The 14920-nt window shown below is 66.5% G+C and overlaps 1 protein-coding gene across 1 annotated transcript in view; it reads left to right on the plus strand.

The window, feature by feature from the left end:
• Nucleotides 1-14920, plus strand: part of LOC141178644 (uncharacterized) — a 1052471-nt gene that overhangs the window by 852526 nt on the left and 185025 nt on the right. The window lies entirely within an intron of this gene.

Here is a 14920-nt window from a genome sequence, read left to right on the forward strand (position 1 = left end):
GGACTCTGCTGTGCTGGTTGTCATGGTGCTGGATGAGCTGAAGTTTATGTGTGGGGTCAGGAGGGGTTTACAGTGTGGATGTAGCAGAGCCGCGTGTGTACGAGGTGTACGGAGCAGAGCCGCGTGTGTACGAGGTGTACGGAACGGAGCCGCGTGTGTACGAGGTGTACGGAGCAGAGCCGCGTGTGTACGAGGTGTACGGAGCGGAGCCACGCGTGTACTAGGTGTACGGAGCAGAGCCGCGTGTGTAAGAGGTGTACGGAGCGGAGCCGCGTGTGTACGAGGTGAGCGGAGCCGCGTGTGTACGAGGTGTACGGAGCGGAGCCGCGCGTGTACGAGGTGTACGGAGCGGAGTCGTGCGTGTACGAGGCGTACGGAGCAGAGCCGCGCGTGTACGAGGCGTACGGAGTAGAGCCGCGCGTGTACGAGGCGTACGGAGCGCAGCCGCGCGTGTACGAGGTGTACGGAGCGGAGCCGCGCGTGTACGAGGTGTACGGAGCAGAGCCGCGCGTGTACGAGGTGTACGGAGCAGAGCCGCGCGTGTACGAGGTGTACGGAGCAGAGCCGCGCGTGTACGAGGTGTACGGAGCAGAGCCGCGTGTACGAGGTGTACGGAGCAGAGCCGTGTGTACGGAGCAGAGCCGCGTGTGTACGAGGTGTACGGAGCGGAGCCGCGTGTGTACGGGGTGTACGGAGCAGAGCCGCGTGTGTACGAGGTGTACGGAGCAGAGCCGCGCGTGTACGAGGTGTACGGAGCAGAGCCGCGCGTGTACGAGGTGTACGGAGCAGAGCCGCGTGTACGAGGTGTACGGAGCAGAGCCGTGTGTACGGAGCAGAGCCGCGTGTGTACGAGGTGTACGGAGCGGAGCCGCGTGTGTACGAGGTGTACGGAGCAGAGCCGCGTGTGTACGAGGTGTACGGAGCAGAGCCGCGTGTGTACGAGGTGTACGGAGCGGAGCCGCGTGTGTACGAGGTGTACGGAGCAGAGCCGCGTGTGTACGAGGTGTACGGAGCAGAGCCGCGTGTGTACGAGGCGTACGGAGCGGAGCCGCGTGTGTACGAGGCGTACGGAGCGGAGCGGCGTGTGTACGAGGTGTACGGATCGGAGCCGCGTGTGTACGAGGTGTACGGAGCGGAGCCGCGTGTGTACGAGGTGTACGGGGCAGAGCCGCGTGTGTACGAGGTGTACGGAGCGGAGCCGCGTGTGTACGAGGCGTACGGAGCGGAGCCGCGCGTGTACGAGGCGTACGGAGCGGAGCCGCGCGTGTACGAGGCGTACGGAGCGGAGCCGCGCGTGTACGAGGCGTACGGAGCGGAGCCGCGCGTGTACGAGGCGTACGGAGCGGAGCCGCGCGTGTACGAGGCGTACGGAGCGGAGCCGCGCGTGTACGAGGTGTACGGAGCGTAGCCGCGCGTGTACGAGGTGTACGGAGCGTAGCCGCGCGTGTACGAGGCGTAGGGAGCATAGCCGCGCGTGTACGAGGCGTACGGAGCGGAGCCGCGCGTGTACGAGGTGTACGGAGCAGAGCAGTGTGTACGGAGCCGCGCGTGTACGAGGCGTACGGAGCGGAGCCGCGCGTGTACGAGGCGCACGGAGCGGAGCCGCGCGTGTACGAGGCGGACGGAGCGGAGCAGCGCGTGTACGAGGAGTACGGAGCGGAGCCGCGTGTGTACGAGGTGTACGGAGCGGAGCCGCGTGTGTACGAGGTGTACGGAGAAGAGCCGCGTGTGTACGAGGTGTACGGAGCGGAGCCGCGTGTGTACGAGGTGTACGGAGCAGAGCCGCGTGTGTACGAGGTGTACGGAGCGGAGCCGCGTGTGTACGAGGCGTACGGAGCAGAGCCGCGCGTGTACGAGGCGTACGGTGCGCAGCCGCGCGTGTACGAGGTGTACGGAGCGGAGCCGCGCGTGTACGAGGTGTACGGAGCAGAGCCGCGCGTGTACGAGGTGTACGGAGCAGAGCCGCGCGTGTACGAGGTGTACGGAGCAGAGCCGCGCGTGTACGAGGTGTACGGAGCAGAGCCGCGCGTGTACGAGGTGTACGGAGCAGAGCCGCGCGTGTACGAGGTGTACGGAGCAGAGCCGTGTGTACGGAGCAGAGCCGCGTGTGTACGAGGTGTACGGAGCGGAGCCGCGTGTGTACGAGGTGTACGGAGCAGAGCCGCGTGTGTACGAGGTGTACGGAGCAGAGCCGTGTGTACGGAGCAGAGCCGCGTGTGTACGAGGTGTACGGAGCGGAGCAGCGCGTGTACGAGGAGTACGGAGCGGAGCCGCGTGTGTACGAGGTGTACGGAGCGGAGCCGCGTGTGTACGAGGTGTACGGAGCAGAGCCGCGTGTGTACGAAGTGTACGGAGCAGAGCCGCGTGTGTACGAGGTGTACGGAGCGGAGCCGCGTGTGTACGAGGTGTACGGAGCGGAGCCGCGTGTGTACGAGGTGTACGGAGCGGAGCCGCGTGTGTACGAGGCGTACGGAGCGGAGCCGCGTGTGTACGAGGCGTACGGAGCGGAGCCGCGTGTGTACGAGGTGTACGGATCAGAGCCGCGTGTGTACGAGGCGTACGGAGCGGAGCCGCGTGTGTACGAGGTGTACGGGGCAGAGCCGCGTGTGTACGAGGTGTACGGAGCGGAGCCGCGTGTGTACGAGGCGTACGGAGCGGAGCCGCGTGTGTACGAGGCGTACGGAGCGGAGCCGCGTGTGTACGAGGCGTACGGAGCGGAGCCGCGGGTGTACGGAGCGGAGCCGCGTGTGTACGAGGTGTACGGGGCAGAGCCGCGTGTGTACGAGGTGTACGGAGCGGAGCCGCGTGTGTACGAGGCGTACGGAGCGGAGCCGCGTGTGTACGAGGCGTACGGAGCGGAGCCGCGTGTGTACGAGGCGTACGGAGCGGAGCCGCGTGTGTACGAGGCGTACGGAGCGGAGCCGCGCGTGTACGAGGTGTACGGAGCAGAGCCGCGCGTGTACGAGGTGTACGGAGCAGAGCCGCGCGTGTACGAGGTGTACGGAGCAGAGCCGCGCGTGTACGAGGTGTACGGAGCAGAGCCGCGCGTGTACGAGGCGTACGGAGCAGAGCCGCGCGTGTACGAGGCGTACGGAGCGGAGCCGCGCGTGTACGAGGCGTACGGAGCGCAGCCGCGCGTGTACGAGGCGTACGGAGCGCAGCCGCGCGTGTACGAGGCGTACAGAGCGGAGCCGCGCGTGTACGAGGCGTACGGAGCGGAGCCGCGCGTGTACGAGGCGTACGGAGCAGAGCCGCGCGTGTACGAGGTGTACGGAGCAGAGCCGCGCGTGTACGAGGTGTACGGAGCAGAGCCGCGCGTGTACGAGGTGTACGGAGCAGAGCCGCGCGTGTACGAGGTGTACGGAGCAGAGCCGCGTGTACGAGGTGTACGGAGCAGAGCCGCGTGTACGAGGTGTACGGAGCAGAGCCGTGTGTACGGAGCAGAGCCGCGTGTGTACGAGGTGTACGGAGCGGAGCCGCGTGTGTACGAGGTGTACGGAGCAGAGCCGCGTGTGTACGAGGTGTACGGAGCAGAGCCGCGTGTGTACGAGGTGTACGGAGCAGAGCCGCGTGTGTACGAGGTGTACGGAGCAGAGCCGCGTGTGTACGAGGTGTACGGAACAGAGCCGCGTGTGTACGAGGTGTACGGAGCGGAGCCGCGTGTGTACGAGGCGTACGGAGCGGAGCCGCGTGTGTACGAGGCGTACGGAGCGGAGCCGCGTGTGTACGAGGCGTACGGAGCGGAGCCGCGTGTGTACGAGGCGTACGTAGCGGAGTCGCGCGTGTACGAGGCGTACGTAGCGGAGCCGCGCGTGTACGAGGCGTACGGAGCGGAGCCGCGCGTGTACGAGGCATACGGAGCGGAGCCGCGCGTGTACGAGGCGTACGGAGCGGAGCCGCGCGTGTACGAGGCGTACGGAGCGGAGCCGCGCGTGTACGAGGCGTACGGAGCGGAGCCGCGCGTGTACGAGGTGTACGGAGCAGAGCCGCGTGTGTACGAGGTGTACGGAGCAGAGCCGTGTGTACGGAGCAGAGCCACGTGTGTACGAGGTGTACGGAGCAGAGCCGCGTGTGTACGAGGTGTACGGAGCAGAGCCGCGTGTGTACGAGGTGTACGGAACAGAGCCGCGTGTGTACGAGGTGTATGGAGCGGAGCCGCGTGTGTACGAGGTGTACAGAGCAGAGCCGCGTGTGTACGAGGGGTACGGAGCAGAGCCGCGTGTGTACGAGGTGTACGGAGCAGAGCCGCGTGTGTACGAGGTGTACGGAACGGAGCCGCGTGTGTACGAGGTGTACGGAGCGGAGCCGCGTGTGTACGAGGTGTACGGAGCGGAGCCACGCGTGTACTAGGTGTACGGAGCAGAGCCGAGTGTGTAAGAGGTGTACGGAGCGGAGCCGCGTGTGTACGAGGTGAGCGGAGCCGCGTGTGTACGAGGTGTACGGAGCGGAGCCGCGCGTGTACAAGGTGTACGGAGCGGAGTCGTGCGTGTACGAGGTGTACGGAGCAGAGCCGCGTGTGTACGAGGTGTACGGAGCGTAGCCGCGCGTGTACGAGGTGTACGGAGCGTAGCCGCGCGTGTACGAGGCGTAGGGAGCATAGCCGCGTGTGTACTAGGCGTACGGAGCGGAGCCGCGCGTGTACGAGGTGTACGGAGCAGAGCAGTGTGTACGGAGCCGCGCGTTTACGAGGAGTACGGAGCGGAGCCGCGCGTGTATGAGGCGCACGGAGCGGAGCCGCGCGTGTACGAGTAGGACGGAGCGGAGCCGCGCGTGTACGAGGTGTACGGGGCGGAGCCGCGTGTGTACGAGGTGTACGGAGCGGAGCCGCGTGTGTACGAGGCGTACGGAGCGAAGCCGCGTGTGTACGAGGTGTACGGGGCAGAGCCGCGTGTGTACGAGGTGTACGGAGCGGAGCCGCGTGTGTACGAGGCGTACGGAGCGGAGCCGCGTGTGTACGAGGTGTACGGAGCAGAGCCGCGTGTGTACGAGGTGTACAAAGCGGAGCCGCGTGTGTACGAGGTGTACGGGGCAGAGCCGCGTGTGTACGAGGTGTACGGAGCGGAGCCGCGTGTGTACGAGGCGTACGGAGCGGAGCCGCGTGTGTACGAGGCGTACGGAGCGGAGCCGCGCGTGTACGAGGCGTACGGAGCGCAGCCGCGCGTGTACGAGGCGTACGGAGCGGAGCCGCGCGTGTACGAGGCGTACGGAGCGCAGCCGCGCGTGTACGAGGCGTACGGAGCGTAGCCGCGCGTGTACGAGGCGTAGGGAGCATAGCCGCGTGTGTACTAGGCGTACGGAGCGGAGCCGCGCGTGTACGAGGTGTACGGAGCAGAGCAGTGTGTACGGAGCCGCGCGTTTACGAGGAGTACGGAGCGGAGCCGCGCGTGTATGAGGCGCACGGAGCGGAGCCGCGCGTGTACGAGTAGGACGGAGCGGAGCCGCGCGTGTACGAGGTGTACGGGGCGGAGCCGCGTGTGTACGAGGTGTACGGAGCGGAGCCGCGTGTGTACGAGGCGTACGGAGCGAAGCCGCGTGTGTACGAGGTGTACGGGGCAGAGCCGCGTGTGTACGAGGTGTACGGAGCGGAGCCGCGTGTGTACGAGGCGTACGGAGCGGAGCCGCGTGTGTACGAGGTGTACGGAGCAGAGCCGCGTGTGTACGAGGTGTACAAAGCGGAGCCGCGTGTGTACGAGGTGTACGGGGCAGAGCCGCGTGTGTACGAGGTGTACGGAGCAGAGCCGTGTGTACGGAGCAGAGCCACGTGTGTACGAGGTGTACGGAGCAGAGCCGCGTGTGTACGAGGTGTACGGAGCAGAGCCGCGTGTGTACGAGGTGTACGGAACAGAGCCGCGTGTGTACGAGGTGTATGGAGCGGAGCCGCGTGTGTACGAGGTGTACAGAGCAGAGCCGCGTGTGTACGAGGGGTACGGAGCAGAGCCGCGTGTGTACGAGGTGTACGGAGCAGAGCCGCGTGTGTACGAGGTGTACGGAACGGAGCCGCGTGTGTACGAGGTGTACGGAGCGGAGCCGCGTGTGTACGAGGTGTACGGAGCGGAGCCACGCGTGTACTAGGTGTACGGAGCAGAGCCGAGTGTGTAAGAGGTGTACGGAGCGGAGCCGCGTGTGTACGAGGTGAGCGGAGCCGCGTGTGTACGAGGTGTACGGAGCGGAGCCGCGCGTGTACAAGGTGTACGGAGCGGAGTCGTGCGTGTACGAGGTGTACGGAGCAGAGCCGCGTGTGTACGAGGTGTACGGAGCGTAGCCGCGCGTGTACGAGGTGTACGGAGCGTAGCCGCGCGTGTACGAGGCGTAGGGAGCATAGCCGCGTGTGTACTAGGCGTACGGAGCGGAGCCGCGCGTGTACGAGGTGTACGGAGCAGAGCAGTGTGTACGGAGCCGCGCGTTTACGAGGAGTACGGAGCGGAGCCGCGCGTGTATGAGGCGCACGGAGCGGAGCCGCGCGTGTACGAGTAGGACGGAGCGGAGCCGCGCGTGTACGAGGTGTACGGGGCGGAGCCGCGTGTGTACGAGGTGTACGGAGCGGAGCCGCGTGTGTACGAGGCGTACGGAGCGAAGCCGCGTGTGTACGAGGTGTACGGGGCAGAGCCGCGTGTGTACGAGGTGTACGGAGCGGAGCCGCGTGTGTACGAGGCGTACGGAGCGGAGCCGCGTGTGTACGAGGTGTACGGAGCAGAGCCGCGTGTGTACGAGGTGTACAAAGCGGAGCCGCGTGTGTACGAGGTGTACGGGGCAGAGCCGCGTGTGTACGAGGTGTACGGAGCGGAGCCGCGTGTGTACGAGGCGTACGGAGCGGAGCCGCGTGTGTACGAGGCGTACGGAGCGGAGCCGCGCGTGTACGAGGCGTACGGAGCGCAGCCGCGCGTGTACGAGGCGTACGGAGCGGAGCCGCGCGTGTACGAGGCGTACGGAGCGCAGCCGCGCGTGTACGAGGCGTACGGAGCGGAGCCGCGCGTGTACGAGGCGTACGGAGCGGAGCCGCGCGTGTACGAGGCGTACGGAGCGCAGCCGCGCGTGGACGAGGCGTACGGAGCGGAGCCGCGCGTGTACGAGGCGTACGGAGCGGAGCCGCGCGTGTACGAGGCGTACGGAGCAGAGCCGCGCGTGTACGAGGTGTACGGAGCAGAGCCGCGCGTGTACGAGGTGTACGGAGCAGAGCCGCGCGTGTACGAGGTGTACGGAGCAGAGCCGCGCGTGTACGAGGTGTACGGAGCAGAGCCGCGTGTACGAGGTGTACGGAGCAGAGCCGCGTGTACGAGGTGTACGGAGCAGAGCCGTGTGTACGGAGCAGAGCCGCGTGTGTACGAGGTGTACGGAGCGGAGCCGCGTGTGTACGAGGTGTACGGAGCAGAGCCGCGTGTGTACGAGGTGTACGGAGCAGAGCCGCGTGTGTACGAGGTGTACGGAGCAGAGCCGCGTGTGTACGAGGTGTACGGAGCAGAGCCGCGTGTGTACGAGGTGTACGGAACAGAGCCGCGTGTGTACGAGGTGTACGGAGCGGATCCGCGTGTGTACGAGGTGTACGGAGCGGAGCCGCGTGTGTACGAGGCGTACGGAGCGGAGCCGCGTGTGTACGAGGCGTACGTAGCGGAGTCGCGCGTGTACGAGGCGTACGTAGCGGAGCCGCGCGTGTACGAGGCGTACGGAGCGGAGCCGCGCGTGTACGAGGCATACGGAGCGGAGCCGCGCGTGTACGAGGCGTACGGAGCGGAGCCGCGCGTGTACGAGGCGTACGGAGCGGAGCCGCGCGTGTACGAGGCGTACGGAGCGGAGCCGCGCGTGTACGAGGTGTACGGAGCAGAGCCGCGTGTGTACGAGGTGTACGGAGCAGAGCCGTGTGTACGGAGCAGAGCCACGTGTGTACGAGGTGTACGGAGCAGAGCCGCGTGTGTACGAGGTGTACGGAGCAGAGCCGCGTGTGTACGAGGTGTACGGAACAGAGCCGCGTGTGTACGAGGTGTATGGAGCGGAGCCGCGTGTGTACGAGGTGTACAGAGCAGAGCCGCGTGTGTACGAGGGGTACGGAGCAGAGCCGCGTGTGTACGAGGTGTACGGAGCAGAGCCGCGTGTGTACGAGGTGTACGGAACGGAGCCGCGTGTGTACGAGGTGTACGGAGCGGAGCCGCGTGTGTACGAGGTGTACGGAGCGGAGCCACGCGTGTACTAGGTGTACGGAGCAGAGCCGAGTGTGTAAGAGGTGTACGGAGCGGAGCCGCGTGTGTACGAGGTGAGCGGAGCCGCGTGTGTACGAGGTGTACGGAGCGGAGCCGCGCGTGTACAAGGTGTACGGAGCGGAGTCGTGCGTGTACGAGGTGTACGGAGCAGAGCCGCGTGTGTACGAGGTGTACGGAGCGTAGCCGCGCGTGTACGAGGTGTACGGAGCGTAGCCGCGCGTGTACGAGGCGTAGGGAGCATAGCCGCGTGTGTACTAGGCGTACGGAGCGGAGCCGCGCGTGTACGAGGTGTACGGAGCAGAGCAGTGTGTACGGAGCCGCGCGTTTACGAGGAGTACGGAGCGGAGCCGCGCGTGTATGAGGCGCACGGAGCGGAGCCGCGCGTGTACGAGTCGGACGGAGCGGAGCCGCGCGTGTACGAGGTGTACGGGGCGGAGCCGCGTGTGTACGAGGTGTACGGAGCGGAGCCGCGTGTGTACGAGGCGTACGGAGCGAAGCCGCGTGTGTACGAGGTGTACGGGGCAGAGCCGCGTGTGTACGAGGTGTACGGAGCGGAGCCGCGTGTGTACGAGGCGTACGGAGCGGAGCCGCGTGTGTACGAGGTGTACGGAGCAGAGCCGCGTGTGTACGAGGTGTACAAAGCGGAGCCGCGTGTGTACGAGGTGTACGGGGCAGAGCCGCGTGTGTACGAGGTGTACGGAGCGGAGCCGCGTGTGTACGAGGCGTACGGAGCGGAGCCGCGTGTGTACGAGGCGTACGGAGCGGAGCCGCGCGTGTACGAGGCGTACGGAGCGCAGCCGCGCGTGGACGAGGCGTACGGAGCGGAGCCGCGCGTGTACGAGGCGTACGGAGCGGAGCCGCGCGTGTACGAGGCGTACGGAGCGGAGCCGCGCGTGTACGAGGCGTACGGAGCGCAGCCGCGCGTGGACGAGGCGTACGGAGCGGAGCCTCGCGTGTACGAGGTGTACGGAGCAGAGCCGCGCGTGTACGAGGTGTACGGAGCAGAGCCGCGCGTGTACGAGGTGTACGGAGCAGAGCCGCGTGTACGAGGTGTACGGAGCAGAGCCGTGTGTACGGAGCAGAGCCGCGTGTGTACGAGGTGTACGGAGCGGAGCCGCGTGTGTACGAGGTGTACGGAGCAGAGCCGCGTGTGTACGAGGTGTACGGAGCAGAGCCGCGTGTTTACGAGGTGTACGGAGCAGAGCCGCGTGTGTACGAGGTGTACGGAGCAGAGCCGCGTGTGTACGAGGCGTACGGAGCGTAGCCGCGCGTGTACGAGGTGTACGGAGCGTAGCCGCGCGTGTACGAGGCGTAGGGAGCATAGCCGCGCGTGTACGAGGCGTACAGAGCGGAGCCGCGCGTGTACGAGGTGTACGGAGCAGAGCAGTGTGTACGGAGCCGCGCGTGTACGAGGCGTACGGAGCGGAGCCGCGCGTGTATGAGGCGCACGGAGCGGAGCCGCGCGTGTACGAGGCGGACGGAGCGGAGTCGCGCGTGTACGAGGCATACGGAGCGGAGCCGCGCGTGTACGAGGCGTACGGAGCGGAGCCGCGCGTGTACGAGGCGTACGGAGCGGAGCCGCGCGTGTACGAGGCGTACGGAGCGGAGCCGCGCGTGTACGAGGTGTACGGAGCAGAGCCGCGTGTGTACGAGGTGTACGGAGCAGAGCCGTGTGTACGGAGCAGAGCCACGTGTGTACGAGGTGTACGGAGCAGAGCCGCGTGTGTACGAGGTGTACGGAGCAGAGCCGCGTGTGTACGAGGTGTACGGAACAGAGCCGCGTGTGTACGAGGTGTATGGAGCGGAGCCGCGTGTGTACGAGGTGTACAGAGCAGAGCCGCGTGTGTACGAGGGGTACGGAGCAGAGCCGCGTGTGTACGAGGTGTACGGAGCAGAGCCGCGTGTGTACGAGGTGTACGGAACGGAGCCGCGTGTGTACGAGGTGTACGGAGCGGAGCCGCGTGTGTACGAGGTGTACGGAGCGGAGCCACGCGTGTACTAGGTGTACGGAGCAGAGCCGCGTGTGTAAGAGGTGTACGGAGCGGAGCCGCGTGTGTACGAGGTGAGCGGAGCCGCGTGTGTACGAGGTGTACGGAGCGGAGCCGCGCGTGTACAAGGTGTACGGAGCGGAGTCGTGCGTGTACGAGGTGTACGGAGCAGAGCCGCGTGTGTACGAGGTGTACGGAGCGTAGCCGCGCGTGTACGAGGTGTACGGAGCGTAGCCGCGCGTGTACGAGGCGTAGGGAGCATAGCCGCGCGTGTACGAGGCGTACGGAGCGGAGCCGCGCGTGTACGAGGTGTACGGAGCAGAGCAGTGTGTGTACGAGGTGTACGGAGCAGAGCCGCGTGTTTACGAGGTGTACGGAGCAGAGCCGCGTGTGTACGAGGTGTACGGAGCAGAGCCGCGTGTGTACGAGGCGTACGGAGCGGAGCCGCGCGTGTACGAGGCGTACGGAGCGTAGCCGCGCGTGTACGAGGTGTACGGAGCGTAGCCGCGCGTGTACGAGGCGTAGGGAGCATAGCCGCGCGTGTACGAGGCGTACAGAGCGGAGCCGCGCGTGTACGAGGTGTACGGAGCAGAGCAGTGTGTACGGAGCCGCGCGTGTACGAGGCGTACGGAGCGGAGCCGCGCGTGTATGAGGCGCACGGAGCGGAGCCGCGCGTGTACGAGGCGGACGGAGCGGAGCCGCGCGTGTACGAGGCGTGTGGAGCGGAGCCGCGCGTGTACGAGGCGTGCGGAGCGGACCCACGTGTACGAGGTGTACGGAGCGGAGCCGCGTGTGTACGAGGTGTACGGAGCGGATCCGCGTGTGTACGAGGTGTACGGAGCGGAGCCGCGTGTGTACGAGGTGTACGGAGCAGAGCCGCGTGTGTACAAGGTGTACGGAGCGGAGCCGCGTGTGTACGAGGTGTACGGAGCAGAGCCGCGTGTGTACGAGGTGTACGGAGCAGAGCCGCGTGTGTACGAGGTGTACGGAGCAGAGCCGCGTGTGTACGAGGTGTACGGAGCGTAGCAGCGTGTGTACGAGGCGTAGGGAGCATAGCCGCGCGTGTACGAGGTGTACGGAGCAGAGCAGTGTGTACGGAGCCGCGCGTGTACGAGGCGTACGGAGCGGAGCCGCGCGTGTATGAGGCGCACGGAGCGGAGCCGCGCGTGTACGAGGCGGACGGAGCGGAGCCGCGCGTGTACGAGGTGTGCGGAGCGGAGCCGCGTGTGTACGAGGTGTACGGAGCGGAGCCGCGTGTGTATGAGGTGTACGGAGCGGAGCCGCGTGTGTACGAGGTGTACGGAGCGGAGCCGTGTGTACGAGGCGTGCGGAGCGGACCCACGTGTACGAGGCGTGCGGAGCGGACCCACGTATACGAGGTGTACGGAGCGGAGCCGCGTGTGTACGAGGTGTACAGAGCGGAGACGCGTGTGTACGAGATGTACTTAGCGAAGCCGTGTGTGTACGAGGTGTACAGAGCGGAGCCGCGTGTGTACAGAGCAGAGCCGCGTGTGTACGAGGTGTATGGAGCAGAGCCGCGTGTGTACGAGGTGTACGGAGCGGAGCCGCGCGTGTACGAGGCGTACAGAGCGGAGCCGCGCGTGTACGAGGCGTACGGAGCGGAGCCGCGCGTGTACGAGGCGTACGGAGCAGAGCCGCGCGTGTACGAGGTGTACAGAGCGGAGCCACGTGTGTACGGAGCAGAGCCGCGTGTGTACGAGGAGTACGGAGCAGAGCCGCGTGTGTACGAGGTGTACGGAGCAGAGCCGTGTGTGTACGAGGTTTACGGAGCGTAGCCGCATGTGTACGAGGTGTACGGAGCGGAGCCGCGTGTGTACGAGGTGTACGGAGCGGAGCCGCATGTGTACGAGGTGTACGGAGCGGAGCCGCGCATGTACGAGGTGTACGGAGCGGAGCCGCGCATGTACGAGGTGTACGGAGCGGAACCGCATGTGTAAGAGGTGTACGGAGCGGAGCCGCATGTGTACGAGGTGTACTTAGCAGAGCCACGTGTGTACGGAGCGGAGCCGCGCGTGTACGAGGTGTACGGAGCGGAGCCGCGCGTGTATGAGTTGTACGGAGCGGAGCCGCGTGTGTACGAGGTGCACGGAGCGGAGCCGCGCGTGTACGAGGCGTACGGAGCGGAGCCGCGCGTGTACGAGGTGTACGGAGCGTAGCCGCTCGTGTACGAGGTGTACGGAGCGTAGCCGCGCGTGTACGAGGTGAACGGAGCCGTGTGTGTACGAGGTGAACGGAGCGGAGCCGCGTGTGTACGAGGTGTACGGAGCGCAGCCGCATGTGTACGAGGTGTACAAAGCGGAGCCGCTTGTGTACGAGGTTTACGGAGCGTAGCCGCATGTGTACGAGGTGTACGGAGCGGAGCCACGTGTGTACGAGGTGTACGGAGCGGAGCCGCATGTGTACGAGGTGTACGGAGCGGAGCCGCGCATGTACGAGGTGTACGGAGCGGAACCGCGCATGTACGAGGTGTACGGAGCGGAACCGCATGTGTAAGAGGTGTACGGAGCGGAGCCGCATGTGTACGAGGTGTACTTAGCAGAGCCACGTGTGTACGGAGCGGAGCCGCGCGTGTACGAGGTGTACGGAGCGGAGCCGCGCGTGTATGAGTTGTACGGAGCGGAGCCGCGTGTGTACGAGGTGTACGGAGCGGAGCCGCGCGTGTACGAGGCGTACGGAGCGGAGCCGCGCGTGTATGAGGCGTACGGAGCGTAGCCGCTCGTGTACGAGGTGTACGGAGCGTAGCCGCGCGTGTACGAGGTGTACGGAGCGGAGCCGCATGTGTACGAGGTGTACGGAGCGGAGCCGCGTGTGTACGAGGTGTACAGTGCAGAGCCGCATGTGTACGGAGCAGAGCCGCGTGTGTACGAGGTGTACGGAGCGGAGCCGCGTGTGTACGAGGTGAACGGAGCGGAGCCGCGTGTGTACGAGGTGTACGGAGCGCAGCCGCATGTGTACGAGGTGTACAAAGCGGAGCCGCTTGTGTACGAGGTTTACGGAGCGTAGCCGCATGTGTACGAGGTGTACGGAGCGGAGCCGCGTGTGTACGAGGTGTACGGAGCGGAGCCGCATGTGTACGAGGTGTACGGAGCGGAGCCGCGCATGTACGAGGTGTACGGAGCGGAGCCGCGCATGTACGAGGTGTACGGAGCGGAACCGCATGTGTAAGAGGTGTACGGAGCGGAGCCGCATGTGTACGAGGTGTACTTAGCAGAGCCACGTGTGTACGGAGCGGAGCCGCGCGTGTACGAGGTGTACGGAGCGGAGCCGCGCGTGTATGAGTTGTACGGAGCGGAGCCGCGTGTGTACGAGGTGTACGGAGCGGAGCCGCGCGTGTACGAGGCGTACGGAGCGGAGCCGCGCGTGTACGAGGTGTACGGAGCGTAGCCGCTCGTGTACGAGGTGTACGGAGCGTAGCCGCGCGTGTACGAGGTGTACGGAGCGGAGCCGCGCGTGTACGAGGTGTACGGAGCGGAGCCGCGCGTGTACGAGGTGTACGGAGCGTAGCCGCGCGTGTACGAGGTGTACGGAGCGTAGCCGCGCGTGTACGAGGCGTAGGGAGCATAGCCGCGCGTGTACGAGGCGTACGGAGCGGAGCCGCGCGTGTACGAGGTGTACGGAGCAGAGCAGTGTGTACGGAGCCGCGCGTGTACGAGGCGTACGGAGCGGAGCCGCGCGTGTACGAGGCGCACGGAGCGGAGCCGCGCGTGTACGAGGTGTACGGAGCGGAGCCGCGCGTGTACGAGGTGTACGGAGCGGAGCCGCGCGTGTACGAGGTGTACGGAGCGGAGCCGCGCGTGTACGAGGTGTACTTAGCGAAGCCCCGCGTGTACGAGGTGTACGGAGCGGAGCCGCGCGTGTACGAGGTGTACGGAGCGGAGCCGCGCGTGTACGAGGTGTACGGAGCGGAGCCGCGCGTGTACGAGGTGTACGGAGCGGAGCCCCGCGTGTACGAGGTGTACGGAGCGGAGCCGCGCGTGTACGAGGTGTATGGAGCGGAGCCGCGCGTGTACGAGGTGAATGGAACGGAGCCGCGTGTGTACGAGGTGTATGGAGCGGAGCCGCGTGTGTACGAAGCAGATCCGCGTGTGTACGAGGCGTGCGGAGCGGAACCGCGCGTGTACGAGGCGTACGGAGCGGAGCCGCGCGTGTACGAGGCGTACGGAGCGGAGCCGCGCGTGTACGAGGCGTACGGAGCGGAGCCGCGCGTGTACGAGGCGTACGGAGCGGAGCCACGCGTGTACGAGGCGTACGGAGCGGAGCCGCGCGTGTACGAGGCGTACGGAGCGTAGCCGCGCGTGTACGAGGTGTACGGAGCGTAGCCGCGCGTGTACGAGGTGTACGGAGCGTAGCCGCGCGTGTACGAGGCGTAGGGAGCATAGCCGCGCGTGTACGAGGCGTACGGAGCGGAGCCGCGCGTGTACGAGGTGTACGGAGCAGAGCAGTGTGTACGGAGCCGCGCGTGTACGAGGCGTACGGAGCGGAGCCGCGCGTGTATGAGGCGCACGGAGCGGAGCCGCGCGTGTACGAGGCGGACAGAGCGGAGCAGCGCGTGTACGAGGAGTACGGAGCGGAGCCGCGTGTGTACGAGGTGTACGGAGCGGAGCCGCGTGTGTACGAGGTGTACGGAGCAGAGCCGCGTGTGTACGAGGTGTACGGAGCGGAGCCGCGTGTGTACGAGGTGTACGGAGCAGAGCCGCGTGTGTACGAGGTGTACGGAGC

Source organism: Phyllobates terribilis, unplaced genomic scaffold, assembly GCF_046119375.1.
Source record: "Phyllobates terribilis strain yellow unplaced genomic scaffold, ASM4611937v1 Scaffold_29__1_contigs__length_15306474, whole genome shotgun sequence".
In the NCBI taxonomy this organism is placed as follows: Eukaryota; Metazoa; Chordata; class Amphibia; order Anura; family Dendrobatidae; genus Phyllobates; species Phyllobates terribilis.